Here is a 21,000-nt window from a genome sequence, read left to right as displayed (position 1 = left end):
CTTTTCTTTTTAATATTATACTGAGATAAAGGTTTTCCAGGACGTCTCAGTTCCCGGTGACCAAGACCAGAGTCAGACCAGAGTCAGGTCAACATGATGACAGTCTAATCTGGTCTGGCTGTAAATAGAGCTGTTCGTTCAAGGAAATGGAATATGAGCAAAGACAAACCTAAAGAAGTAGAATCCGGACACTGTTTAGTCTTCTGTCATGGCTTCAGCTCATCAGAAGTCCATCTGGAGTTACATGTCTGCACATACTGACACTTTTCACTTCATCGATGTTACTTTTGACTGAGAATAACTTACCCAAACTTACTTTTTCTGTGAAGTTTGCTCGTACAAATGTTCCAAGTCGGAGTCAGAAAACTCTCTTCGTTTCAGCCTGATGAAGATGTCACCTGTTCATGAGGAGATGAACGTTTGTGAGATTTCGTCATCATCAACATAATCGACTCCCCTAAAATCTCTATATATGGCGACCCGTTCCGCTCCGTTTGTAGGCGAGTTTCATTCACAAAACTGTTGCAAAGAGTAAAAAAAGGAGAATTTGAGGTTGCTGCTGTCGGGAATCAGTGTCAGTAGTCGTGTTAGAGAAACAATTAGACAATATAAATCCATCAGAACAGCGCTGTACTGTGACATTAAGTTAAAAAGAAACATCTTTCTAAAGCAAAACACTCCGTGACTAACATGAGAGGCGTCATGTGACGGTCACAGAGATATTAGAAGGAGAGAATATTACAGCCTACAGTAGATGATGTTACACTGTCAGCTGCAACACAACATGATACTGGACAGAGAGCTGCAGAAACACCCCGAGGCTGCTGTTTACAACTGCTGAGATAAAAAATCATCACGTTGAAAAAAACCTCTCAGTCAACTGGCAGCCATGATGACGATAATATGGTGAAGAGAATATTAATTTAGCATTAAATTTGTTTATCTTATTTAATTGATTACTGTATCATATTTAAACTCATTCAGATTAAGCCGTTAGCATTTCAGGTCTAATGAAAATTAGTGAATGCCACAAATCACTCGTACATTCCACTTACTGTAAAAACGATTCTGTTCGTACGAGTGTTTCTTGCACGAGGCCCATTGTGCAAAATTATTGACCGCCTGGCTGTATGTAGCGCAGTGCAGGTAGGTTTTCTTTCTGAAGACCTCTCTCTTCTTTCTTCACCTCTTTCTCCCACTTCTTTGTTTGCTTCCCTTCCTCTCCTCCTTCCTTTCCTTCCCTCTTTCCCTTTTTCCTGATTTTATGCACACCAACACACACACTCCTTTCCCTCTCGGCCCTTCAGCCCTCCAAACAATCCCCCCCCCCCCCCCCCCCCCCCCCCCCCCCACACACTCCCTCCCTCTCGCCTTTTCTGTTTCCCGGCCTGTGTAGGGGATTGATGGAGATATGGGAGGCTGTCATGCAGTAAATAGCATGGACATTGGCTCCCCGCCACGAGATGGGAATCAAGCGTGTGTCTTGTGCTCTTAAAGCTTCCCCCTCTTCTCCCCTCTTCCACTGTAACTCTCCTCTCCTCCTCTCCCTCCAACCTCCTCCTCACCTGAAAAAGCACGGACCTCGGAGGGCAGCGGAGCCACGGCGAAGCCTCCCTGCCATCCCTCACGCTAACGCATGAGCCAATCTGCCAACCCTAACAAAAGGCTTTCCGACATATCACTCCTTGTCCTCCTTCAAACATTTCATTCTCTCTCTTCCTCCGCAGCTAATCAACCCTTCCCTTTCTTTTGTCTCCCTTTCTTTCTCTTCCCCTCCGTTTCTTTGTTTTGCCCGCCGAGTGAGTTATTTCCCTGCGTCGTTTCATCAGGCATGCAAAGCGTCTCATCGCGGCATCATGGACAATGAGTCCCTCTGGCTCGTGAAAGGTTAATGCTTTGGATGATTGTAAATTGTTTGGCCATTTCAAGGGGCTGTGAAAGGGATAACTCAACCATAAAATTTGATCGGCTGCCTCCCTCTCTTCCTCCTCCACCTCTCTCATCTACAGCATCCCCTGTCACTTCCCTCAATCATTCTAATTTTCCTTCTTCTTTCTATCTTTGGTTTCCTCATTTTCTTACCCCTCCTCCCTCACCCTCCCTCACCCCCTTCACCTTTGCAGTTCACTTTATCTTCATTTTCCCATTTCCATTTTTGTTAGCCCAACAGAAGTTCAAAGGTAATGAGACTGAAATCTCATCCCTGTGGCGTCCTTTATGACTTTGTCCCGTATTAGAGGAGTATTTCGGGGAAACAGCCACTCTTTGTTTTTATACCTTTGACCACAATTTACAGCGTGAGACTTTGTCAGGGAATCATTTTGGCTGGTCAAAGGAGAGTAGAATGACTTACATGTGCTCACATGGTTATCATTAGGGCCAGCTGGAATAGACAGCGTCCCCATGTCGCCCTCCATAAAGCAATGACCCCTCAACTCTTTGAACAATAAAGGCTGGCGTCTGGGTGGCTCAGTGGGTTGAGGCATGTTTCTGCTTTCCTCCACTGTATGGCAGTAACTGGAGTCATGGTATACTGGGATACTATATTTGACATGATCACTACAAGTCCTCCAACCTAAAGAATAAAACACAGCTCATTTATTATTGCCATCCAGACGACCCTGATGAGTGTTTTAAACCGGTGCCCCCGTCGACATGAAGACATTACTTGTCAGCACCTTCCAAAACAAATATGGTGTTATAGAAGGATTCATACGTCCATTTTCTGATCTTAATGTGTGGTTAAGTTTAGTCGACTAAACTTAACCACTAGCACTTTGTTAAAGGGGATATATTATGCTTTTTGTGATTTTATATTATTTATATAATGTTCTGATGTTGGATATTTATGTTAAACATGATCAAACTTCCAAAACTTGAGGTTAGCGTATGTAGAAATGTTCCCTGCAAGTCAAAAAGTCCTGAACGCTCCACATTCAGCTCAAACATGTACAGATGTATGAGTTGACATTTCGAGTCGAAAGTAGTGAAATCCTACCACTATAGTTTGTTGCATAGTTTTTAATTGTAAATCATGCAAAGATATTCCAGTGGCGCCCCAGAATATAAATATAGAGTTGTAAATGTGCAGGATATGTTCCTTTCAAGTTTAGGGAAAGATCTTGGTCAGATGCTTTTTACACCCTTCCATGCAAGAGATTTAGATAGATTTCACTTTTAATTTTAGAAAATGAAAGTGTTACAATAAGTGTTCATGAAGTGTTCCCTTGGGAGCGCTTCATTTGTATGAGAAGTTCAGCTTTATCTCTGACGAACGCCCCCAACTCAGGGAGTGATGTCCAAATTAGGAAATGTGCGTCATGTAGCAGGTGGATGTGACTCCCCTCGTTGAGACCTGTCCTGTTCCTTTCTTCCGGAAAACAAATAATTTTTAAAATATTTGTATGAAACAGATATTCATAAAAAAACCCACTATTTGTGCTTTGCCAAGTAACGTGTTTGTATTTGGGCACACCCATAATAGATAGATAGATAGATAGATAGATAGATAGATAGATAGCAACTATGATCGCTCAAGATGGTCACAAACAACAAAAATTAACGATTAACAGCTAAATGCGCTAGCCACAAACGGAAGCTATGGGTCACTATTACCATTATATTATATTTCGCAAAAAGTGAGTGTTTGGAACATACACTGTTTTGACAGATCAAGAAGAAGTGGATGAGGCTGCAGGGATTCAGCATTTGAGATTTTTATATGGATATTGGTTTAAACTGGGTTTGAACTGGAAACCATTTCCACTGATGTAAACCCAAGCTGAATAAAGCTACTGTCCTCCATGAAGAAACATTTACGCCTTTCAATCCTTCAAGGGCTTGAATGTGTGAAACTAAAAACACGTGTCCGGCTGAGTTTTCCTTTCAGCAGCTACACAGAGTTACATGCTTATAATCCAACGGCTACAAAAGGCTGGAGTTCTAATTATCTTTTTTAGTATCAAAATCTGCATGAAAAGACTAAAACCGGGAAGAAATTAATCATACTAATAAGCACAGACGAGGCTTGATTACCAACTTGGCAAAATGGGCAACTGCTTCGGGGCCCTGGACCCCCCAGGGGGCCACAACAGTTGCTGGTTCAGTGCATGTCAATTGGTTTGGTAATTTGATTAATTGCAAATTTGTTGTGGAATTTGCACCACTCAAGTACAATAAATAAAGTGGGATCCGTATTATGGCGTAATGTTTTTGTCCTAGTCTTGTGAAATCTAGTTATATTGTTGCCACATCGTGCAAATTCAAAAATTAAGTTGTGTTTAATTAAATTAGTGCAAATTAACAGACACACAGAAAACCTGGGATCAGGCAGTATTATTACAGTATAGAGTAGTGCTGGTTGGTGTCATGGTCTCATTTGGCATCCCCAAAAACTTTAATCAAAGACCTTTAGGAACCACTGACATTACCAGGTTTTAAACTGTGCCTAGACCCACAGCAGAACTCTTTTGACCCAAAATATTCTAGCTTTAGTAGATTTAAATATGTAACACTCAGATTTATCTTTAACTTTAAAGGCTTTTTCTCAAAACATGAAAATATTGTGCTTATAGTTTGCTGCAGTCATAGAAGAAAACATTCTAGAAAGGCCTTACAACATGTTGCATTTGAAAAAAGGTGAAATAATTTTATTGGAGGGTTGTTTGACTGGTTTAAAGAAAGCAGGACTCAGTAATACACTGGTTCAGATGGTTGTGTGATGTTATAGTACATGCCAGTGTTTTTCACATGGAGTAAATGGCGGCTGGCTGCCACATGGGAAACTCTCTGTTTGAATGGCCTCAGGGCAGATAATCACCCACCTACAGTACTGCTGCTCACCACTGAACCAGTTCAGAGGTGTGTAGGACACTGCAACAGATCTCAGCTCCACTGAACACACGAGTCAACACACATGCACAACACAAAGGAACTACAATCTAACAATGATGTCTTATTGTCTAACAATAAGATTTAATTAAAACCAAATCTATAACTATTGCCAGAATAATTCTTGTCAAAACACAACAAACACTAACGATATTCTGTCAGATGTTAGAAACAGACTGCATTAAATTAAACACCATATATTCACAGTTATATCCACATCTCATTAAGTGGTCAGACACCACACAAAACATTATGTTATTCTTTATTTCATAGCCCAGTGCAGCTCTGTCTCACAGATGAATCTACAGGACACAACTGATGTCAAATGCTAATTGACTGCCAATGCAGAACTTAAGTGTAGCGTTTATGTAGCTTTAGAAAAAGTAACGCATGCAACTTTGACATCAAGGCCTGGGGTAAATGTTGTGTCTCAGAACAACAATTGATATTGGCTTTTACATTTTCTATAACCTTAGCCAGTGTTTGAGTTATCTAAACTTAACCAGTTTCCGTTCATTTGTAAAAGTTGGCACTGAAAGTTCAAAAGATGTGACAAAACAAATATGTGCATTTTCTCAGCTAATTAGAAGCAAATACAAAAAAACAAAAAACAAAATACAAAAAGTAACTCAACATTGCTGCTAATAAACAAAGCTAGAGTTAGCCTAGCTTACAGAAATACTCAACTGTTCTTGTACTCTTACCTCTGAGTTTGTGAATCTTGTTGTCTTGGTGCCTGTCAGACTAGAAATTGTGAAAGCAACAATCATTTAAAAGCTGGGTGGCGTAGTGACTGAAATACCGTATCGAGCGAGCTAACCTGCAACATGCAAGCTAGCATGCTATCACCGGCCAGCCACAACAGCCTGCCAAAGTAACCGGTTGCTAGCTGCAAGTAATTATTTTAATGATAAGAAATGTGATAAAAAATAGCTTCAGTGGTTGATTAAAGTAGCTAATGTAACATTAACTGCTAGAGCAACTAAATAGGAGCAAAAAGCTAGCTGAGAAGTTGGTGCTCTAGAAACATCTCTCAAAAAAAGACACTTTCCTATCTGTCTCACAAACCCAAAATATTTCCTGCTGGACACATCATTTTACTTCTAAAAACAAGCTCATATTACAATGTTGATTCCTCAGAAAATGTCCTGTGATAGAAAGAGACAAATGGGCAGAAAAGGTAAGTGTTGGCTGCAAATGTAAAAATGTGTAAAAATGTCCGATTTACACTTGAATTGATATTTGTTTTGTAAAGGCTCTGCATACAATATGATCCACTTTCACAGGTGTTTTCACTTACTTTGCTTGATTAGACATCTCCCTGACTCTGTTGTTGGAACTGTTAAGGCAGGAAACTTACACTTTTATCATTCTGGTACGTTTAGTTTAGTGACTTCATGTAATCACCAGCATAGCTTCACCCAACCTGAGTAACCTGAAGTTACCTGTGATGGTGTGCAGGGCCTTAATATCAAATTTTTAATAATGAAAATAAACACCATTAGACATTTTGCTTGTTTAAACAACAGTAACATTCAAGATTGTAGAAACAGCCACAATAATAACGTAATGAGTAATGGCCCTTTAAAAACATGGCCATTTTATTTTCAATCCTACAGGCAAGTAAAAAAAAATTGTCCTCCCAATACAAAAGCTGAAAACAGATTGTTAGACCTGCAGAGCTGATATTCAATATAAATTCTATAACCTGTACACATGTTTAATTTAACCCAATGAAAAACAAATAATAATATTAAAGGACCAGTGTGTAAGATTTAGTGGCATCAGGCGAACTGATTTGGCAGAAATGGTATTTATAAGTATGCGTTAATTAGTGTGTAAAATAAGACTCATTGTGTTTTCGTTCCCTTAGAATGAGCCCTTTATATCTACATAGGGAGCGGGTCCTCTTCCACGGTGGCCGCCATGTTGCACCGCCATGTTTCTACAGTAGCCCAGAACGGACAAACCCTGGCTCTAGAGAGGGCCCTCTGCATTTTTCATGAGTTTCATGGCCACCGTAGGTTCTCCTAAACGCTTGGAAGGGCAGGGGAGGGAAGGTGTATTCATTTGGTTGCAATCTGCAACTGCGTCACATTCTGGCTGCGACGCGGCCACTGGAGCTGATCACCGCCAGTCGAGTCAATGCTTGTGATCCCACAAGACGCGCCGCAGCACATTTCAGAAGTGTCCCAGAAGTGGCTATCTGCTCCACTGAACATACACGCCCAGACTATTTTTGACGGAAGCTCAAGCTACACAGAGCGGATCAAGCCGGGCAGGAAGTCAGACACAGAAACAGCATACAGCATCTGGTCAATTTTCAAAATAAAACACCCCGTGCAGACTCCTCATCATATATCAACAATAAACACAATTAAAAGAGACAAATAAAGAAAACATTTAAGTACGTCGCCTACTTACCCATAGTAGAAGCACAAAAATCAAAGAAAATCAACAAAATCGCGCAGTTTAGTTGCGCTGCTACTGCAGTAATTACGATAGCATAAATGTGCTCATTCAGCTTTGACTAGGCTGCCGTAATTACTGTAGTAGCAATGCGATTGAATTTAAAAGGCGGCTGGCTTGACAGCAGTCAAAACGCCTCGCTTCTGAAACGCACGTGGCGTATGATGCCGTGTGGAAGACGGAACAAAACCGCGTCGTAGCTGGAACGCGACACAGACGCGCCCTGTGGGACCCATGGGTGAAGCTTGTCTTTGGAAGCACCTAGTGAGGATTAATAATGGACTCTTGAAAGGATATTTACTCATGAAGGCCATTAACTCTTCACATTATCCCTGCGGGGATTTATCCTGAAAATTCATGGAGCCCAAACTGACGGTGGAGCCAAATGTGGTCTGCTGTAGTTATAATTACACAGCAGGGAGCTGGAAATGACATGACAAAATAGCTTGCACTGTCACACCAAATTTCACATTTCTACTCAAAATCCTTCAACTTTTTGACCTTGGGACTTGAGCGAGATTGGATCCACGTGCTTTGAAAAAAAAAAAACTGCTGCAGGCGATAATTTATAACTACTGCTGGTCCTCAGCCCAGATGTTTTTCCTTTTTTTTTCTTCTTTGGAGGGATGGTGTTGGATAGAGAGAACAGCAAAGAGGTAGCTAGCTATATATGGCTGGAAGATAAATGTGAGAAAACGGATAATCGGTAGCAACACACACCTGTCACACAGATTTTCATATCCTTGACAGGGATTAATAACAGAAACTAGTGCTGTCGCTCCTGCAGACACACAGAAATACACACGCATACATACACAAAACTTACTCCGAGAGCGAGGAGGAGTTTATTGAAACACATGCATGTGACAAATATGCACTCACAAAGAAATGTACACACACATATATAGAGCCTACTGTTCGATTTGTGCCTTCCGGAGTCTCTGAAGCCTTTGAAAAGCCACTAGAGGATGAAGCCACAACAAAGGGACTTAAGAGGCGTCCCAACAGTCCGCTGCGGGGCCTGAAAGAGCAAAATAAAAACATACACTGGCCAGCAGCAGAACCGCTATCTCAAATTAAAATTTCATCTCCGGCTCCAAGAAGTATATAAGTCTGTAAAATATATATATTTATGATTTATTGGACATACGGAGCTGGTTGAGGGCCGTTAATCATATGCCATATATATACCCGCCATATATAGAGCCATATAGTTGAAATATGAATGCCATAAAAAGGATGCAAGACGTATGGGAGAGTGGAAAAAACACGGAGTGATGTGAGAGCTTGTCTTTGATTGCAGGGAGGGGAGGAGAGGAGGGAGGGAGGGAGGAGAGGAGAGGAGAGGAGTTGGCAGTGAATCTCTTTGTCTCTCCTCTTAGCTTTTTTCCCCTCTCCCGCCCTCTCTCCCAAGCGGGTCGGGGCTGCCCTTGCAGCTTTTTGTTGTGCATCTTCTGCCCTCGCCGCCGATCGTCCCCTGTGCTGCTTCGGCTGCTCAACAGATGGCCAGTTGGCTCATTAACTTTAATAAATCTAACATCAATTAGACTGGAGGTAATTGGGATGCCGCGGAGGTGATTGCAAGGTAGCGGCGCTGCATACGAAAAGCTTGTGCCCTCTTAATGAATGGCTCTCATGATGCTCCGTGTGTGTGTGTGTGTGTGCGAGTGCCAAAAGCGTGACATTAAAGCGTGTGGCAGTGCCAGGGAGGATGTAGGGACGGACAGATGACTGAAGGACAGAAGAGACGATTCCTTTCTGACAAGTTACATCCCATCAGCTAACCTTGATGGGTTCATTCTCTCCATATGTCCTCAGACATCCCCTCTCTCGGTCCTCCTTCTTTGTTCTTCTTCTTTATCCCACCTTCACCTGTCATTTGCTCTTGAAATCCTTCTCTGTATCCCTCTGACTCATTCACACCTCTGTCCATCTCTGATAACAAGCTCCTCTCAGCTCTCCACATAACAATACATCTTTCTTGCTGCCTATTTTCTGCCTCTCGCTGTCTTTCTCCTTGAACTTTTTACTTCATTACTCCTTCCTGACCTTTGATGTAGCTTTGAGAGATGAGTACCCCTTCACTGCCTTTGTGTGCGTGTGCGCATCCACATACAGTCTGTGCATGTGTAATCAAAAAACTGTGTGTGTAGGTGCATGTATCATTGCTTTATTTTGCTCTACATGGCTTTGTCCGCCTGCCTGCGTGTGTGTGTGTGTGTGTGTGCATGTGTGTATGTATATATTATCCAGCAGACAGCTATCCATGTATCTGTCAGAGGGTTGTGCTGACTCAGCCAATCAGTGCCGTGTGTCTTTTACAAGAAGCAGATGCACCTGCCAGCCTGCCTGTCCAGGCTGTAAATGTAGAAAAATTGTGTGTTTGTCTGCACGCATACACAACATATGCCTCATTATGAATGCTTGAGTGCGGAGCATAACTTGTCTCTCTACTCAAAGAGAAGGACCGTAGTCACACAACGCTCCTCTCTTTTTTTCAAACAGAACAGATTGTCTCGGGTGGATCAAGCTGCTTTCGGCTCTGCAGGTTTCGAGAGTGAACTGGAGAAACAGAATCATCTCTTCATGTCGACAGGATTGGTCTGTCTGCTGAACAAAGCACATCTGCCGGGCTGCTGTGGTGAGAGCAAGAGAGCCGGAGAGTCTCACAAGAAAAAAAAAAGAAAAGAAAAAGCACCATGACTGCCTCAGAGGCTTTAACAGGAACGTAAAGAGACACAGAGCATTATATAGAAGTTGCAGACACAACTGCATCAATGTGAAAGTTTTGTGATGATTATAAGAGCGACTCTGTCTCCTAGAGATTACGTTCATGCATGAATAAATTGCAGCAGCATGTAACGCTGGCTGAATTATGTTTCCCTGTTAACATAATGAGAAAATGTTGTTAATTAACCTATTTGTCAAGTTGCATAAAGTGTTCAGCTCTTTTTTTTTTTCCACAAAAATATCCGATCTCGCGGTACTAATTTTCCGCCGTGTTTAGACACTGGCAGCACTTGGTTAAGGTTAGAGAAAGTTCATGGTTTTGGTTTAATACAGAAAAACATCTGCGGTCCGTTCTCTGCGGTGGTACATTTAGCTAAATCCACGTGTCGGATGAGTTCAATACAGGTTATTCTGACAAGTCATTCAGATTAAATGACAAAATACTTTGTTGGTTTATTCCCTCGGTCCCCATCAGGGGGAAGACTCATATGTCTCTTCCTTCTAAAACCATTACAAAACAAAAACAAATATGTTTTATGATGTGACAACGCTATTGTTGAGGTCTGGTTAGGATTAGGGAGGGATCGTGATTTGGGTTGAAATAAGCACTTTGTTAAGATTAGAGAAACATTTAAATCAAACTGGCAGAATCTAAGAGTTTATGATGACATTGAATCTTTAGTCAAATAACGGCTTAAACCACTTCACCCTCAGGCTTTTATCTTTTCGGATTGTTATCCTGTGATCAAAGGCACATCCTGTTTTCGGTAAAGCCAGAATATTGCACACTCGGGAGTGATTTGCTCAAATCCAAGGCAGAGGGGTTGGTGTGCAGGGAGATAGTCATTTTCCCTAAGCCTTCCTCTGTGTCCCATAACCTGCTCTGAATACAGGAACGCAGTCACCTTCCAAGTCTCACCGCTCATGTACCTTTGTTTCCTGAGAGTGCAGCTGGCGCAGCATGTGAGAAGCCTCTTCTTGTCTTTGTGTAAATATCAGGGCCGGTCCCTCTGGGCTGAGGTATATGAGGATGATGGGGAGGTAGGGAGGGGGGGGGGGGGGGGTATGTGTGTTGAGCTTGGGGGGGGGGGGGGGGGGTTAAAGTAGAAGGAGGAGTGGAGATGATAACCATTAACAAGGGACTAGCTGGGGTCATCCCTGATTTTATTAGACAACGGGAAATGGAATCAAGGTGGCAGGGGTCGCTTTCTTTGTTCAGGAAACTTATATGGATCCTATAGAGAGATGAAACCCCGCCCAGCTCCGGCTCCGTCTGTTCCACGAGCTTCTCCGACTCCACACGGTTTCTGAGAAAGAAAAAAATGTTCCTGTGCTGTTCTGTCTTCTAAGATAAATAAGTATCAAATAATCAGGATGTGAACACTTGTTATTTTAACCAAGAGCAGCCATCAGCATGCTGTCAAAGACTCATGGGAGCTGTAGTTGTTTAAAGTCCATTTTTCAGACTGGTTTACTCTGGCTCCACTGTTTCAATTTGTTCAACAATTCAAAAGTTCACTGATGGCTGTTTCCCCAGAAAAACAAGGATCAGAACTTTGTAGTCAGATATAAGAAAGGAGACAAAGAATTTCTGTGCCAGAGCCAAGAAAACGGCAACAACAGGAGGCAAAACAAGAATGGATGTGATCAAGAAATTATAACTCCTGAATCTGTATTTGTCTTCAATCGTTGCAAAAGAAGTGCAATGCAAACAGCCTTAGTGAATAAATAAATGATGATGTACATGCATCATGTGACTCAAGCTTCCACTGAAGAGCTTAAAAACATCAGATCCGTGTGGAGCGATGATGAGGAGACTGTAACCTTCCTCACATCAACACATGAAACAAACAGAAATATCATATTTCCATCATGTTTTCCATCATTTGAGCTTTGATCGCCGCTCTTTTAATGACATCATCTCATTGTGTCCTCTTCTTCTGCGACGGTTTAACGGCACCGACTGGAGAATTAGCGCCATCTCCTCACACATGTGGATGGAAACATGGCTTCAGTGATGAAGTTTTACTGTATTCTACAGTTTCACTTCATTTTCTACAGTTTCAGCTATTTGTGGTCTGATTATCAGGCTCAGAATGATTTAAACTGTAGAGGTTTATAAATCTTGGCTTAAAGCCCAGTTAAATAGCTTTTATAACTGCAGCAGATTTAATTATTGATCCTTTCATGGTTTATTTGTGAAATCAGTTATGACACATTTCATGCATACATGTTTCAAACAAACAAACACGCAAAACATAGTGCAAACTTGCAGCCACGTTATTTAATCCTTAAGTGGCCAAAAGTATGTGGACACCCAAACAAAGCCCCAAAGAGCCTCCAAACAATACATGATATGTTTGTTCTGTGAAACACAAGACGAGAGAATCAAATGAAAAGCTGCATGACACACTTGTCCATTAGTGTTTCTGTGTTATTATAGTGTGTGGTATGACGTATTTCTTGCATATATTGCTGTATGCAGCCCTGGGCAGAATCCTATACATACTGTGTGTGTGTGTGTGTGTGTGTGTGTGTGTGTGTGTGTGTATGAGGGAGAGTGTTATGGATAAAGACATCCACATGGGAAATAAAAAAACAATACAGATTCTTTAAAGAGCTTATATTAAATAAGTCGTTGGAACAATGGGTGTTGAGCTCAGTCAGCTGAGAGGGACGAATCACTGCAACAGAGACAAAAGCCTGCAGAGACACAACGATAAGCACTTATTAAGATTCATTCACACACACACACGTCTGTGATATTAAAGTCATCAGAGTGAAACTAAAGAGAAAGAAAAATAATCCAATATATAAATCAAGTAAAAACAACAAAAACAATTTATTAGACGACAAAAACTAAACTGAAATTAAAAGTAGGTCATCCAAAACTAACTGCAACATTATTATAACCTTATTTCACTTATTGCAGTTTTTTTAATGGAGTGTTGAATATGGCAATATTCAAACTTTTCTGACATGTTTTAGACAAAACAAATAATAAATTAATCAAAAAAAAATTGTGCTAGGAGGAATAACAGCCGTGTATAATGAGCCTGGAGGATTTATAATATCATTTATATAAAAACACACATAAACTCCTCAGCCTGTGTTTCCTCCCAGCTGACTGCTCTACAAAAGGATTCACAGCTCCAATGCTCTTCTGCTCACAAATGCTCATATAAAAACTTCAGTGTGTCGACCCACAAATTATCTTTGTTTGTTTTGGTCACAAGGCAGCGGCGGCGGCGGCAGTGGCGGCGGTCCCTCCCTCCTCGGAGATGTGGACCCCGGAGGGCTGTTAGCTTCCTGTCGTTGTCTCTCGTGAAGAGAACCGAGTTTTACTGCTCACTGTCGGTGTGTGCTTATATCCCCGGTGGGTTCAGAACAGCCGGATTAGGTTTTGATTCAATGTAGAAACCTCAGTGGGGATGGAAAAGGCCACTAAAGCGGCGAGGGAGGGAATCAGGAGGATAGAGATGAAAAGAGCAGAGGGAGGAAGAAAGAGTCTGGAAAGGCAGGTGGATCCTAGTTTGTCTCCAGAGAGAGAGAGAGAGAGAGAGAGAGAGATTCCCTGACAGTGTGCCTCTGTGTGTTCATGTGTGTGTGTGTGACATGGATTATAGGTTTCTCCCTTCACATTCTTCTTCATTTCCCAGATATTCCCATGTAAACATGACTAAATGGACCATACAGATGCAATACATACATCATATGACTCTGCCTCTACGTATACAGGGTTTTACAGGTACCAGAGATGGACGACACTAAAGCCGCCTTTTAAGACTGTGCAACAACAACGATTGTGTATATTTATTGCATGTCACACTATGTAAGACGCCTATAATAAAATCTATGTCAGACTGCACAATATCAGTTCGAGGCTGTCAGATTGTGCGATGAATGTGTGGTGAATTATAGAGCTACAACGTAAACAGAGAAAAGTTTATGAGCACAGAAATGTCATCAGATCGTCACCTATCTGCAGGTAAGTCACGCAAACTTTATTCTGTTTTGTTTTTTGTGTGCATGTGTGAATGTATTAAGGAGAACAAAGGTGTTTATTCAAAAAACTACTTTTACAAAATGTCACTCTAGTCAGTGTTGTATTCTGATTGGTCGGTTTGTAGTCGTGGATCAAAGGCAACACTCACATTGTGAGGAATTGATCCTAAATTTCAGACTCTGTCAGAGTTTTGCTGTTTCTGGTCACCAAAGCTTCAAATCAGTCATTGGTGGACGAGTCTCAAAGTGAGATGTAGGACACCGTTTTGGATTGACGACCATAAATGTCTCTCAAGGTTGTCAGACAGTCCAAAACCGCCCGGTATAAAAGAGCCTTAAGAGGAAGTCTACAGGTTGACTGTCTGGAAATACTAAGGTAATCTTTTTCTTTTTTTTTTTTAATCAATATTTTTTATTTATTCACAGTTTCAGTAAACAATACATTCAGTTACACATGTTTTTTTTTGTTTTTGTATACCCCCCCCCCCCCCCAACCTCTGGTGGTTTCCAGTGTGAGTAAAACTTCTCCGGATGCCCTCTAAGGCTGAATTTGATTTTCTCTAGTTTCAATAGGAATAATAAATCATGTAGCCAGGATTTAAAGGAAGGTGGCTGTGAAGATTTCCAAAGGAGAAGAATTTTTCTACATGCAATCAAGGACGCAAAAGCTATCACATTGTTCTGCAAAGATGGAGTAACAGGTATGTCTAGGATATCAGCAATAGATTTAAAAAATGACTGCCAATAATTAGACAGTTTAGTGCATGTCCAGAACATATGTGTGAGGTTGCAGAGCGTCTGATTTTTATCATGTGTGTTAGTTTGTGTTCATGAATGTAAAACTATTGCAAGTACTGAAAGAAAAACACCTCCAAACTTTATTAACACTAACATACAACTGTTGTAGCTCAGTATTATGGGAAGCTTTGAAATGCTGTTATAAAAGCCAAAGTGAAACTGGAACTTCTGGGAAAACCTTACTCATAATCCTACTGACGTTTTTAGATGACAGCACTAAAAATTCACCTTAATCAACAGTGTGTTGTGTGGTTCACTTCATATGTCTGTAACGATGGTGTTTTCTTACAGGATTTAATAGCTTTGCTGATTTAATATTTCAGTTTTAAGCAGTCAGAGGAGGCGCCTGTCAAAAAACAACCTCACTGTCCAAAAATGATCTCAATTTTTGATAAATGCCCTCAATTTTCAAAAATTCTTTTTTCCCAAAAACATCCATAGTTTCTATAAACGTTCTGAGTTTCCACTTTCTGAGGAAAAGTGGAAACTCACTTTCAGTAATGCTGTAATTTTACCAAAAATGTCCTCTTTGTTCAAAAATCTCCACAGTTTTCAAAAATGTCTTTGTTTCCCAAAGGTCCTCACTTCACAAAACTCTGCACTTTACAAAATATCCTTAGTGTCCAAAGTATGTATCGTTTATATAAAAATAAAACTTCCAAAACTGTCCTCACTCTCCATAAATGTCCACACCTTCCAAGACTGTTGTCCTCCCTTTAATAAAATGTCCTCACTTTCAATAAAGGTCCTAATTTGATGAAACTGTTCTTACATTTCTGCACTTTATGAAAATTCCTCACTTAACAAAATGTCCTTAGTGTCCAAAAATGTCCACACTAAAAAACTATCACTTTTCAAAAACGTTAATACTTTCCCAAAAATGCCCCCACCGTCCTCAATATGCACAAAATGTCAGTTCAGTCTGACTTGAAAAACATCTTCATTAACTAAAAGTGTCCTCACTTTCCCATAAGTGAAAATATCCTCGCTCCAAAAACTGCTCACTCATACTTTTCAAATATGTCATCACTCTAAAGGTTTGAAACTCAAAATTGGTCCTCACGAACACACAAAGACACACACACACACACACACGAACCATCTGAGTGTCAGTGAAATAATCAGTATGTTGCACAGCAGAGTCATTAACATGGAGAGATTGCAAGAATAAACAATTTGAATGTGATTGTGAGATGTGAGAAGCCCCAGGGTTTGTGTGTGTGTGTGTGTGTGTGCTGATTTGGTTCTGGATGGTTGAGTTATCAAGAGGATGTACCAGTTACACTACTGTGTGTGTGTGTGTGTGTGTGTGTGTGTTCATGCAGACATCTGTGTGTTTGTCAGTGTTAATACACACCAACAGAGACCCCCCTCCTGCCTCTCTGTCCCATCACAGAAACACAACCTGCCTATTTGCATGCTCACTGACTGTAAAATTGCCAACTCCCACTGCATCAACTCTTAACCAAACACGTCTAATGATTTCACATTACAATCTGATTGTTGGGGTTGTTTTGTTTTTTATATATAACCTTCTGTGGAGTTTAGTTCGGGGATCGGGGGGGGGCATCGGGGGAGAAGTGTGTGTATGTTCTTTTTTTTTGTTAGGAATTAAAACCCGAGACATGCAGAGAGAAAAACTTTGAATAGGTGACAGATGGAGGTTTTGTGTGGACGTGTATGTCTTTGTTCACACGTTTGTGTGTTTGTGTTTCATGCACAGACATCTGGGATTATGCCAGTACCTGTAGGAGGATAAATGATATGAATCCCTTCGTTCCCTCAGGTCTTTTCCCTCCGTCGCTTTTGTTGTCCTTGTTGTGTTAGAAACTATTTGAATTTATTATCCAATGCTCAATTCAACAGCTGGAACAAAGAAACTGGTGCCTTGAATGATGGTGTGATTCTCCAAAGCACCTCTAGGGGGCACTGTAGGACATTCTACTGCATAGCACAAAGGATAAGAGGCTCAAAAAAAAAAAAGTACAGTATAGAGCCTATAGCATGCAAAGAGAGAGAACAAAAGAAAAGCAGAGGCGTTCCAAGTCTTCCTTTCCTCTTCATTCACAGCACATCAATGCCGTCCTGACCAGGACTCCCCTGGAAGAAGAGATCCTTCATCTCAATGGGAACTTTTTGGCTAAATAAAGAATAAATAAAATAAATCACATCTCTTTGCTGAAAAGCAATCACTCGAGAGTCGAGACAAACTTTAATGTCAGTTTGCAAGGATTGTCAGACAAACCTTGTCCCTGCATGTGTGTGTGTGGGGGGAGAAACTATAAAAAATAAATAAGCTTCTGTCCTTTTCCTTCCTTCATCACTTTCTCTCTCTTCTTTTGTGCGCAGGCTGTCAGAGAGATTCACCTTGGTGGTCGGTAATAAGCATCCCGCCTGAAAAGATTCCCACTTCTTCTCGGAGAAGTATTCATGTGCTGTTTGAGCTACATGAAAGAAATCTGCGGGGATATATGTGAGAAGAAGAAAAAGAAGAGAGAGATAGCTTTGAATGACTGGAGAGCAGAGTTTACCTTGGGAATGAAGAGAGAATTAAAATATAAAAGAAAATACATGAATATGGTACTTTATTGACTGAATGTACGGTACATTGCGGTATGTGTTCTATAAGTGGAGGAAGCTAATATAAAGAATGGAGAGATGAATGTTCAGCTTCTGTATATTTTCACTGTGATGGAAAATATGAACTTAATACTTAAAGGACATTTTCAGTGTCTTCTGCTATTGTGCTTTGCTTTGTGCTATTGTAGTACACTGAGCCCCTGTATGTGTGTGTGTGTGTGTGTGTGTGTGTGTGTGTGTGTGTGTGTGCAGACATAACCGCAGAGTTGAGTTTTGTGTGAAAAAAGAGAGAGCTGCAGTGTTATGAAACAGCTCTGCATCTCTGTGACTGAGAGGAATTTGCCAGTCCTCCGCCCGTTTGTAGACTGAATTAGACCAATTATAAAATATCACACAGCTGTTATATTTACCAGCTGTTCGCGTTCATGTGGTCACCCGTCACTGGTAAATAAATCACATGAGCTAATCACATGAACTACTGAAAAGCCAAATAACGGAAGCTGAAACTTAAACTTCACTGTTTGTTCTTGTTAAAGCAGGATCGTTGTGTTCTGAACTGTATGTATGTGTTGAAGTTACTGGTCTCAACTTGTCCTGCTGATATGATGAAACTATGGATGAATTAAAAGAGGTCAAGAGGTCAGTTGGTCCCAGTGGTCAACAGTGGAACTGCAACCATAAAATCCCACAGACATGATGCCTGCAGAACTGTTGACAGGACACTTTGAGCTGCAACTAAGATCAAATATTACACTTTTTACTATGTATTATTATTTTCAAACAATCACATTTTTGTAAAGCTTTCCTTAAACCTATAAAAGTCTTGTTCTGCATATGTGTTGTCATCTCCATGTAAAGTCTAGAGGTTGAGGAGGCTTTGACAGGGAGAGAAACATTAATACACATGTGCAGCGTGTCACATAATGCAGAGGAGGACTGGAACAGACTGTGAAGAGGAAAAAACTTTCATTGGAAATAATGGAACTCCATCTAAACATCTGATAAATACAGTTCTCATAATACATCCAAGGATGAAACGTGTCCCAGTTTTTTTTCCTGGTGAAAAACTCTGAAAGAAATAATAATGTCAGTTTATTCATTTTACCGGGTTTCATATTTTTACTTATTACTTTACTTATTTTATATATATATATAGATTTTACCAGGAACACTGTGTAGTTGACAACTTCTGACAAGGAGCACCTGAACACAGTATCAGTTTTGTCCATAGTGGAAATAAGTAGTGAACACAACGCTGACACATCATCAGCTTTGATACGTTGAACTTGTTAGCAGCAGTTACCAACCATCCACCAACCGTCTCACCGCCGCGCAGAAGGAAGCGTACGTCTACTCGTGGTCGGCAGCTGTAGTTGGGTAGAAAGAAAATAGTTCCTACATGAGACTGCTCACGACGAGGTCTGTGGATTATCTTGAGTAACCAGGTGATGATTTCTGGAAGGAGACATAGCTATTGAGTGCCATCCAGTTCCATCGTATCCTTGGGAGAAGGCAGACATCTCTACAGCTTATATCTCCAAAACTCAGCAGCTCACACCAAAACGATCTCGATGGTTAAGTAGCACTACAGGTAAGAGGAAAAATATGTATTATTGATTTTGGGGTGAGCTGTCTCTTTAAGTCTCCTGCTTATCTGAAGATACATATTATATTAGTCAGTCCTCATCTTTATGTTTCCTTTGTATAAAAGCACATTATGGTATTAGCATTCTGTTATTGATGGGTGAATGACTCTAGCTGTAGCGGGGGGGGGGGGTGTCGTCTCTTACATGATGATTGTATTTGGACCCGCTCGGTGTTAAATGTGTGTGATGATTATAGCTGACATGGAAGTTGCACATCCCTGTGAAAACTAGAACAGGCCTCATGTGTTTTTGTGTGTTTGCGTGTGTGTCTGAAAGCGTTATGAATCCAACAAATCAACTTCAGATCTGTTCTTTGACGCAAAAGACGATAACGCGGCACATGATGAAAATATGCATCAAAGTCTTTGAAATGCACATTTAAATGTATGCACACATGTATGTATATATATGTATGTATGTATGTGTGTGTGCATATTTATGCTTCTCATTTTGAATAATACATTTAATATAAAGCAGCGGTAGTAGCTGGTGATTTAGCTGTTGCTGTTAAATATTTGTGTGATCTCACTGACACATATCAAAGAGATCTGTCAAAACTCCCCTTGGGGGGCTGCCACACAGCTACATTGAGAGCTGTGTGTGTGTGTGTGTGTGTGTATGAATGTGTGTGTTGATGCATGTGTTCATTTGTAACTGAGCTTGTGTGTCCCTGATATCACTGTCCCATCTCTAGGGAACATAGACTGTAAAAAAAATAATGGATGTAGCCACTGTGACATCACCTACTGGTTTATGGACTCCCGTTTTAAAGCCTCAAGTTTGGCATTTTAACTGTCGCCATTTTGGATTTTTTGGAACCAAGAAGTGATGCTGGCTGCCTCCTGAACGTCAGCTTCCTAAACTTGTTTCCTAAAGGAAGAGGACGGTGGAAACAAAACCAGAACCTGGGAAAACAGTAATAGAAAAACATCAGTAGAGACCAAGCGGTAACCTCCGGAGCTTTAAAATGTCGCAAATGCGGAAGTGCCAAAAACTGCAGTTCCTTGAATGACCACTTGAGGCTCCAACAGTGAGTCAATCCCCATAGACCCTCATGTTAAAATGTCCAACTTTACAGCAGAAATAAACATGTTTACAGCCTGGTACAAACAACGGTTTTTGGTCGCTAAAGCTAATTTCCTCTTTCATGACAACTTTTTTTTTATAACTTAATTGTTTAAATTTTATTAAGCCGTAAAGTTCTGCATAATGAAGGACATGGCTGCTTTGAGTGACAGCTCCGCCAGCCGCTAGGTGGCTTGTTTCAGCCATTCGGCCAGCCTCTTTGCCCATTTTTGATTGGCTGGGAGTTAGGCAGCACTGCCAAGATGGCGACGGCCGGAGCGGTTCACGGTAACTACGTCCACATTTTTATACAGTCTACAGTAGAGACCCTGGTCTGACCAGGAACTGTGATTTTATGAGCCTTTAGTTGTTACAAAGTACATAAACTAGAATTGACTTGATGATATGAAAGCATGAACATCACATTCAAAATCTAATCAAATTATTAAATAATAAGAAATTTGGGCTTGTATTATAAAAATGTAAAACGTTTGTTAGGAAAAAAAAACTGCAGGAGTAGGCCTAAATGTTCCAACCAGAGAGAGCTCAAACTAATGACGTATCAATTTGAATAATGCAGCAGGATTTATAGTGAGATATTTTCAGTTTTAAGATCACTGTTGGCTGTTTTAAACCCTTTGTAGTGTTCAGTCATGTGCCAAGTGCCCGCCAGAACTTGTAAAAACCCTCCTGCCTACAGTTAAACTATTAATAAAAGAACACACTCCTTGGGCAAGTTTTTAATTGGCTGTGAAGCAACTCTCCAAATTTACATGCAAATGACTACTTTGGTGGGTGTGGGGGGAGGGGGGGGGGA

The 21,000-nt window shown here is 40.8% G+C and overlaps 1 protein-coding gene and 2 long non-coding RNA genes across 5 annotated transcripts in view; 2 read left to right on the top strand and 1 right to left on the bottom strand.

Moving 5' to 3' along the window:
- The window catches only part of LOC121900764 (tetraspanin-1), a 29,854-nt gene extending 27,126 nt beyond the window's left edge, over positions 1-2,728 (bottom strand). Inside the window, exon 1 of the mRNA XM_042417301.1 lies at positions 2,354-2,728. The gene's annotated coding sequence lies outside the window, so the exon portion shown is untranslated. The remainder of the gene's footprint in view (positions 1-2,353) is intronic.
- Positions 2,729-5,734: 3,006 nt separating this feature from the next.
- On the top strand, positions 5,735-10,221 carry LOC121900774. 2 transcript variants are annotated; one of them, XR_006097071.1, is made up of 2 exons: positions 5,735-6,070; positions 9,865-10,221. It is a non-coding gene; the product is annotated as an uncharacterized LOC121900774 (long non-coding RNA). The 2 variants fall into 2 exon arrangements; XR_006097072.1 differs by lacking the exon at positions 5,735-6,070 and adding an exon at positions 8,369-8,944.
- Positions 10,222-13,684: 3,463 nt separating this feature from the next.
- LOC121900772 lies at positions 13,685-18,248 on the top strand. Of its 2 annotated transcripts, XR_006097069.1 has the most exons (4): positions 13,685-14,077; positions 14,272-14,470; positions 14,659-14,795; positions 17,242-18,248. It is a non-coding gene; the product is annotated as an uncharacterized LOC121900772 (long non-coding RNA). The 2 variants fall into 2 exon arrangements; XR_006097068.1 differs by having other exon boundaries at positions 13,685-14,470.
- The last annotated feature ends 2,752 nt before the right edge of the window (positions 18,249-21,000 follow it).

Source organism: Thunnus maccoyii, chromosome 7, assembly GCF_910596095.1.
Source record: "Thunnus maccoyii chromosome 7, fThuMac1.1, whole genome shotgun sequence".
NCBI classification, from domain to species: domain Eukaryota; kingdom Metazoa; phylum Chordata; class Actinopteri; order Scombriformes; family Scombridae; genus Thunnus; species Thunnus maccoyii.
The sequence above is the reverse complement of the archived record's forward strand: the minus strand, read 5'-3'. Positions and strand labels throughout refer to the sequence as shown.